At 39.6% G+C, this 5,504-nt stretch overlaps 1 long non-coding RNA gene across 1 annotated transcript; it reads left to right on the top strand.

The window, feature by feature from the left end:
• The first annotated feature begins 1,374 nt into the window (after positions 1-1,374).
• On the top strand, positions 1,375-2,610 carry LOC128290275 (uncharacterized). Its single transcript, XR_008279963.1, has 2 exons — positions 1,375-1,424; positions 2,308-2,610. It is a non-coding gene; the product is annotated as an uncharacterized LOC128290275 (long non-coding RNA).
• Positions 2,611-5,504: the final 2,894 nt, after the last annotated feature.

Here is a 5,504-nt window from a genome sequence, read left to right as displayed (position 1 = left end):
TTAATTTTTGTTCCATAAGAAAAAGGGGGTGAAATTATGAAATAGAACCTATGTGAAAATGTTTGAAAATGCTATAGGCTAAATTGAAGTGGCCAAATAAATAGGAGTGCAAAATAGGAGGATTTGCATGACAAACCTCCCATTTTACATGAAGTGGCCAGCCATCATGTTGTTGTAGACAAAATGTACACTTGATATCCATAATTTATGGTACAAATTGATACAAATTGATAATAGGTTAGGTAAAAGTTCCATGATAATGGGTTAGGTAAATGTTTCATGATAAGAATTACATGTCTTTTGTATTAAAGAATTAAATGGATGAAATATGAAGTTTTATTAAAAGAAAAAGGGGTGAAAAGAACAAAGTTTTGTCCATCTTTGTTCATCATAGTTGAAAGTTAGAGAAGAGAAAGGAGAGGAGAAAGCTCTTGAGTGTTCGGTCACTTGGGGAAGAAAATTGAAGGTAAGTTCATGGTAGTTGGCTTCTATCTTGATGTTCATGAGTTCTTCTTGATTCTACCTTAACTCTTGAAGCATATTTTGGTTTTTAGTTGTGTTGTGAGCATTTAGTCATGAATTAAAATGAAGGAAATGGTTGTTGTTTCATGTTCTTTTGATGAAAAATGGAAGATAGGTGGAGTTGAGCCAAACAAATGAGCATGCATGTGCCTTAGATGCTAAGGGGAAAAATCGGCTAACATGTTGTGCTTTAAAATGATGAAATGGAGATTATACTTAAGTAAAATCATAGATATGTGATGATTGATTGGTGATATACATGTTTAAATAACAAGCATGCAAGTTAGGTGTGAAAGAGTGATTTGGTAATAAATCTGCTTGGGATAGCAGCAGTAACGTGACTTTGGAAAATCACCATAAATTGTGGGAGATGAGTTAGAAGCTGCATAAATTATGTAATTAAAGCTTAATGAGTCTAGTTTCAAATGGAATAAACGGGAACATATTTTGAATTCTGTACAATGAGAAATTTGATTCGTAATGAAGAGTGGTCAGATTAGTCAAACAGTGAAACATGGGAAACTTTAAGAAAAATCTGGTATTGATTGGCCATACCAAAAATTCTGAAAATTTTATGGATAGAAGATATATGAGTCTATTTTCAGGGAAAATTAACAGCACTTGATTTGGAGCTTCGTAGCTCCAGTTATAAATAATTTAGTGATTGTTGCTCAGGAAGACAGCTTGCAGTGAAATTATGATTATGTGGTAAATATTGACAAAAATTTGTTAATGAGTTGCTTATTGTTTTCTTATAAGCTTACTATGATCTGTAAGTGTGGTTGGCCAAATATTGTAAGGGGTTAATACGTAGTTCGTATTTGAATAGTTAGATTAATGTGTTAGTAATCCAATTGTAGGTAGTTCGTGTATAGATCTCGTCAGCATATCGTCGCAAACAGGTGTGTAACTAACACCCTCTTTCTTAGTCTGGATCGGCAAAAGTCGAAAAGCCGAAATGCCGAAAACCGGTATTTTTAGATTTGCGAAGTGTGCGAATGCTCGTGAGATAAATCGATTAATTTTTTGGTAAGCTGCAAAATTTGGACCGCAAAGTGCATGATTTACGTGCCTCGATATTTTTGGGCTTAATGGGCCAAAATTGGAATGATGGGCCAACTGCCCAATTCGTAAGAACCCTCGATGACGTGATTACGTTAGTACGTGAAAAGTAGAAATATGCATGAAAAATCCTAAAATAGATAAATTACTGAAATACCTTTAAAAGTGGAAAATTTACGTTTTACCCATAGTAGATAAATTACCGAACTACCCCAGGGTTAAATTGACCTAAATGCATGTTTGATCGTTGTTATTTATCGCATGCCATGTTGTTATTATCGATGCATGGGATTGGGATATTGACGGAGGAAGTACTGAAAGTGGCTTGTCCATGTCTTGGAGGCTTTGCCTCAATTTATGATAGCTGAGCAGCAATTCAAGAATGTGGAGTGTTGAAATTTGGGTGGGTTGAGCTATTCCCACATGGAGTGTAGGGTGAATGCGGGTGGAGTGTAGTGGTTGGTGGGTTGAGTAGTCTCCCCAAATGGGCTTGCATATGTTATTGATGTTGCATGTATTTTGAAATGGGCCTATGGGCCATACTGTTATCTGAATAAGGGGCTAAGGCCCAGTTTATTGTAATCTGAAAAGGGCTCTGGTCCAGTACCACTGTTACCTGAATGGGCTTAGGCCCAATAGGCTTGAGCTGACTTGGGCTTTGAATGGGTTTTCCTTACACACTTAGTTTCCCCAAACTCACCCCTTTTATTTTCATCCACGCAGGAAATCCCCAACCATAGTGGGCTTGAAGCTGTGAGGGAATTCGGAGTGGCCACCCGTTCTGAAAGTTTGATTTTCTTCTGGTGAATTGGACATCCTTTTATTTACGTTTGAAGTTTTGGGTTTTTAAATGTAATAAGGCCGCTTAATTATTTTTAATGGTTTTAATATGTATTACTAAGATAGGTATTACTTATTTTAACTGTTGAAATTGGATAGCTTTAGGGCGCGTTTTCAAAAACAACAGTTGATTTCAAAATAACACGACAACAAGCAAAGCTTCCGCAATGAAAGTATTTTCCAAAATTAATCACTTTTCCTAAAAATGACTTAATCAAATCGGTTTCCTAGAAATATCCATGACGTTAAGGTGTGGCAATGGCGGTATGCATGTCTAGGATTAGATCCGAAGGGAGCTTGGTACTTAAGCAGTCCGATGGACTCACCACCTCTTTTCCGGTTTCCTACCTAGTGCACAGCTTCCATTCACTTTAACCTATAATGAAATTATCTTTTAAAACACTAAGTAGGTTTTTCTGGATCAACAATATAAAATGTTTTTAACGCTTCGATGTGGCATGTCGGATCCATCCATAACGTCTGGGCCGGGTTTGGGGTGTTACATTTGGTACCTACTATAGAAGAATACACGACCTTGCTCCATTACCTAAAGATTCAGGTTGGCAGAATTTATGCCAGACCTGCTAATGTCCCAGCATTTTCAAAAAAGCTGATAAACATCACAGGGATGAGCGAACAGTAGGTGACAACCCGGATCAAACAAAAAAGAGATTGTAAATGCATTCCTTGGAGGAACCTGAGGGATCTAATCTTAGCGCACCCCGACGTGAAAAAAAGGGTAGATGTCTTCGCCTTGAGCGTTTATGGACTGGTCATCTTCCCCAAAACTTTGGGGCATGTAGACGAGGCTGTTGCCGACCTTTTTGACAGGCTTGGTAATGGAACCACACCTGTACCCGCAATCTTCGCTGAAACTTTTAGATCATTGAATGCTTGTAGAAGAGCGGGTGAAGGGAGATTTATTGGATGTGCACAGCTCTTGCTATCTTGGTTCCACATCCATTTTTAGAAAGTGGAAAAGGTCTCGTATCGTATCTTCTCTGAAAATTACTCTCCACTAAAAGACTTAGTGGCTACTCCGAGGCGAGATGATATCACAGAAGAAAATTGGATGACAGTTCTCCAAAATTTGTAAGAAGATGTTGAATGGAGAGCCCCGTGGATGGTTCTTGATGAAATATTATACCGATTCGGAGACTTCGATTGGGTTCCCTTGTTAGGAGTATGGGGAGCCGTCGGGTATGCTCCTCTGCTTGCATTGCGACAGTACAGATCCAGATAGTTTACACCACCAACATACGGATTAGCCCAGTGCGAGTTCGTGTTCACAGGGAATAATTACAAAAAGAAAGTTCGCGAGATATCAAATTCTTGGAACCAGACTCATAGAATGAAGAAGTTTGCTACCAATCCCATGACTACTCCTGAGTACGACTGATGGTGGAATCAGAGGATTAACGACAACATCCCTAAATCAGATCAAGGGAATCCTCAGTCGATAGAGGAGCACTTGAAAGTAATCTCATCTAAGCTAGAAATCATCAGGCATGATTTTGACAGAAAGAGTTGGAAGAAGAAAAGATGCAGTTAGGGTTAGATGTTGACGTCCAGAAACTAGAAGCTGAAAGACTCAGAAAAAGGAAAAACAAGGCTGAAGAGGACTTGGACAGTTTGAAAATGGACTATAAGAAGCTGCGTAGATCAATGAGAACCGCTGGGTTAGGAAAAACATCGGAACAGTGGCGACAGGAAGTTAAAGAAGAACAAAGCAAAGCCAACCAATGGAAAGAAAAATTCCGGGATGCTCAAGCTCGAGAAGGTGTTTGGAAAAGAAGTTTGGTAGAAAGCCAGAATGAGAAAGAAGGGTTAAAGATCCGGGTATCAGAGTTAGAGAGGTCATTGTATCAGTATCGCTCGCGTAACTCTGCAATCGAGTTGAAAGCTAGTCAGAACAAAATCGAGGAATTAAAAGAGAATATAGAAGAACTCAGAACAGCGCCGCAAAATCGTGAACTTCAGATAGAACTCCTCAAGGTAAATAACGAGTGATGGAAGGAGCAACTTCATCAATCTCAAAACCAAGTCAAGAGCAGGGACTACGTCATGGGCGAAGCTTTGACTCAAGTGCGAGAAGTGGCCGATCACTTGCAAACATTAGCAGTACAAGCCGATGTGCTGAGTTTAAAATACGAGTTAGAATCGGACCGAGGCCGAGAGCTAGCTTGGCTTCTCAGACAGGTCAAGGCCTTAAGTATCAGGGCCAAGCCTTATATGTAATCTATTTTATGTAAAGAAACTTGTTTTCTAGAAAGTTACTCTAATGAAATCGAATTGGAATCAACGCTTTTTTGCATTCATCGCATTCATTGCATTCATGCATTAGCATTGCATCACACGCACTAAAACTCACAAAAAAACCCTAAAAATCATGGCAGTTACCTTGGAACATCGTTACGGTACAAGAGGAAAAACAAGAGCAATGGATCAAAGGTTAGAGAGATTGGAACAAATGCAAAAAGAGATGCAGGATCAATTACAAACACATATGCAAGAACAGCTTGCCAAAATCCAGCAAGATATGAGGGACCATATGTTGGAATCCCAGAAAAGCATGATGGACCAATTAACTCGTCTATTGGCTGGCGGATTAGAAAAAGGGAAAAGCCCTTTGATCAATGCGGGAGAAGATAATGAAGATCCTACCTACCCTCCGGGTATTTCCCCAGCAGACGTTCAGACACAACCTGACATGTACCCAAGAAGGCCATCGGTCACAATTAGGCCCAACCATTTCAGGCCGGTGTTTCGGCACTGATAAATTATCAAGCTGGCTCGGGCTCTAATCTGGGGGACAACCCAACCAACCCTGTGGTCCTCAATCTCGATGAAGTAACAGAAGCTGAAAAGACAAGGGTAGAACTCCCGAGAGAGCTTGAAGAAAGGTGTAGATGGTTGGAAGAAAAATTTAAAAAAATCGAAAGCACCGACTATCGTGGCGGAATCGATGCTAAGGAATTAAGTTTGGTTCCGGACCTGGTACTCCCTTCCAAGTTCAAAACTCTGGAATTTGAGAAATACAACGGAACTAGCTGTCCCAAAACTCACATCACTAAGTTCTG

The sequence above is a fragment of the Gossypium arboreum genome, chromosome 3 (assembly GCF_025698485.1).
Source record: "Gossypium arboreum isolate Shixiya-1 chromosome 3, ASM2569848v2, whole genome shotgun sequence".
NCBI classification, from domain to species: Eukaryota; Viridiplantae; Streptophyta; class Magnoliopsida; order Malvales; family Malvaceae; genus Gossypium; species Gossypium arboreum.
The sequence above is the reverse complement of the archived record's forward strand: the minus strand, read 5'-3'. Positions and strand labels throughout refer to the sequence as shown.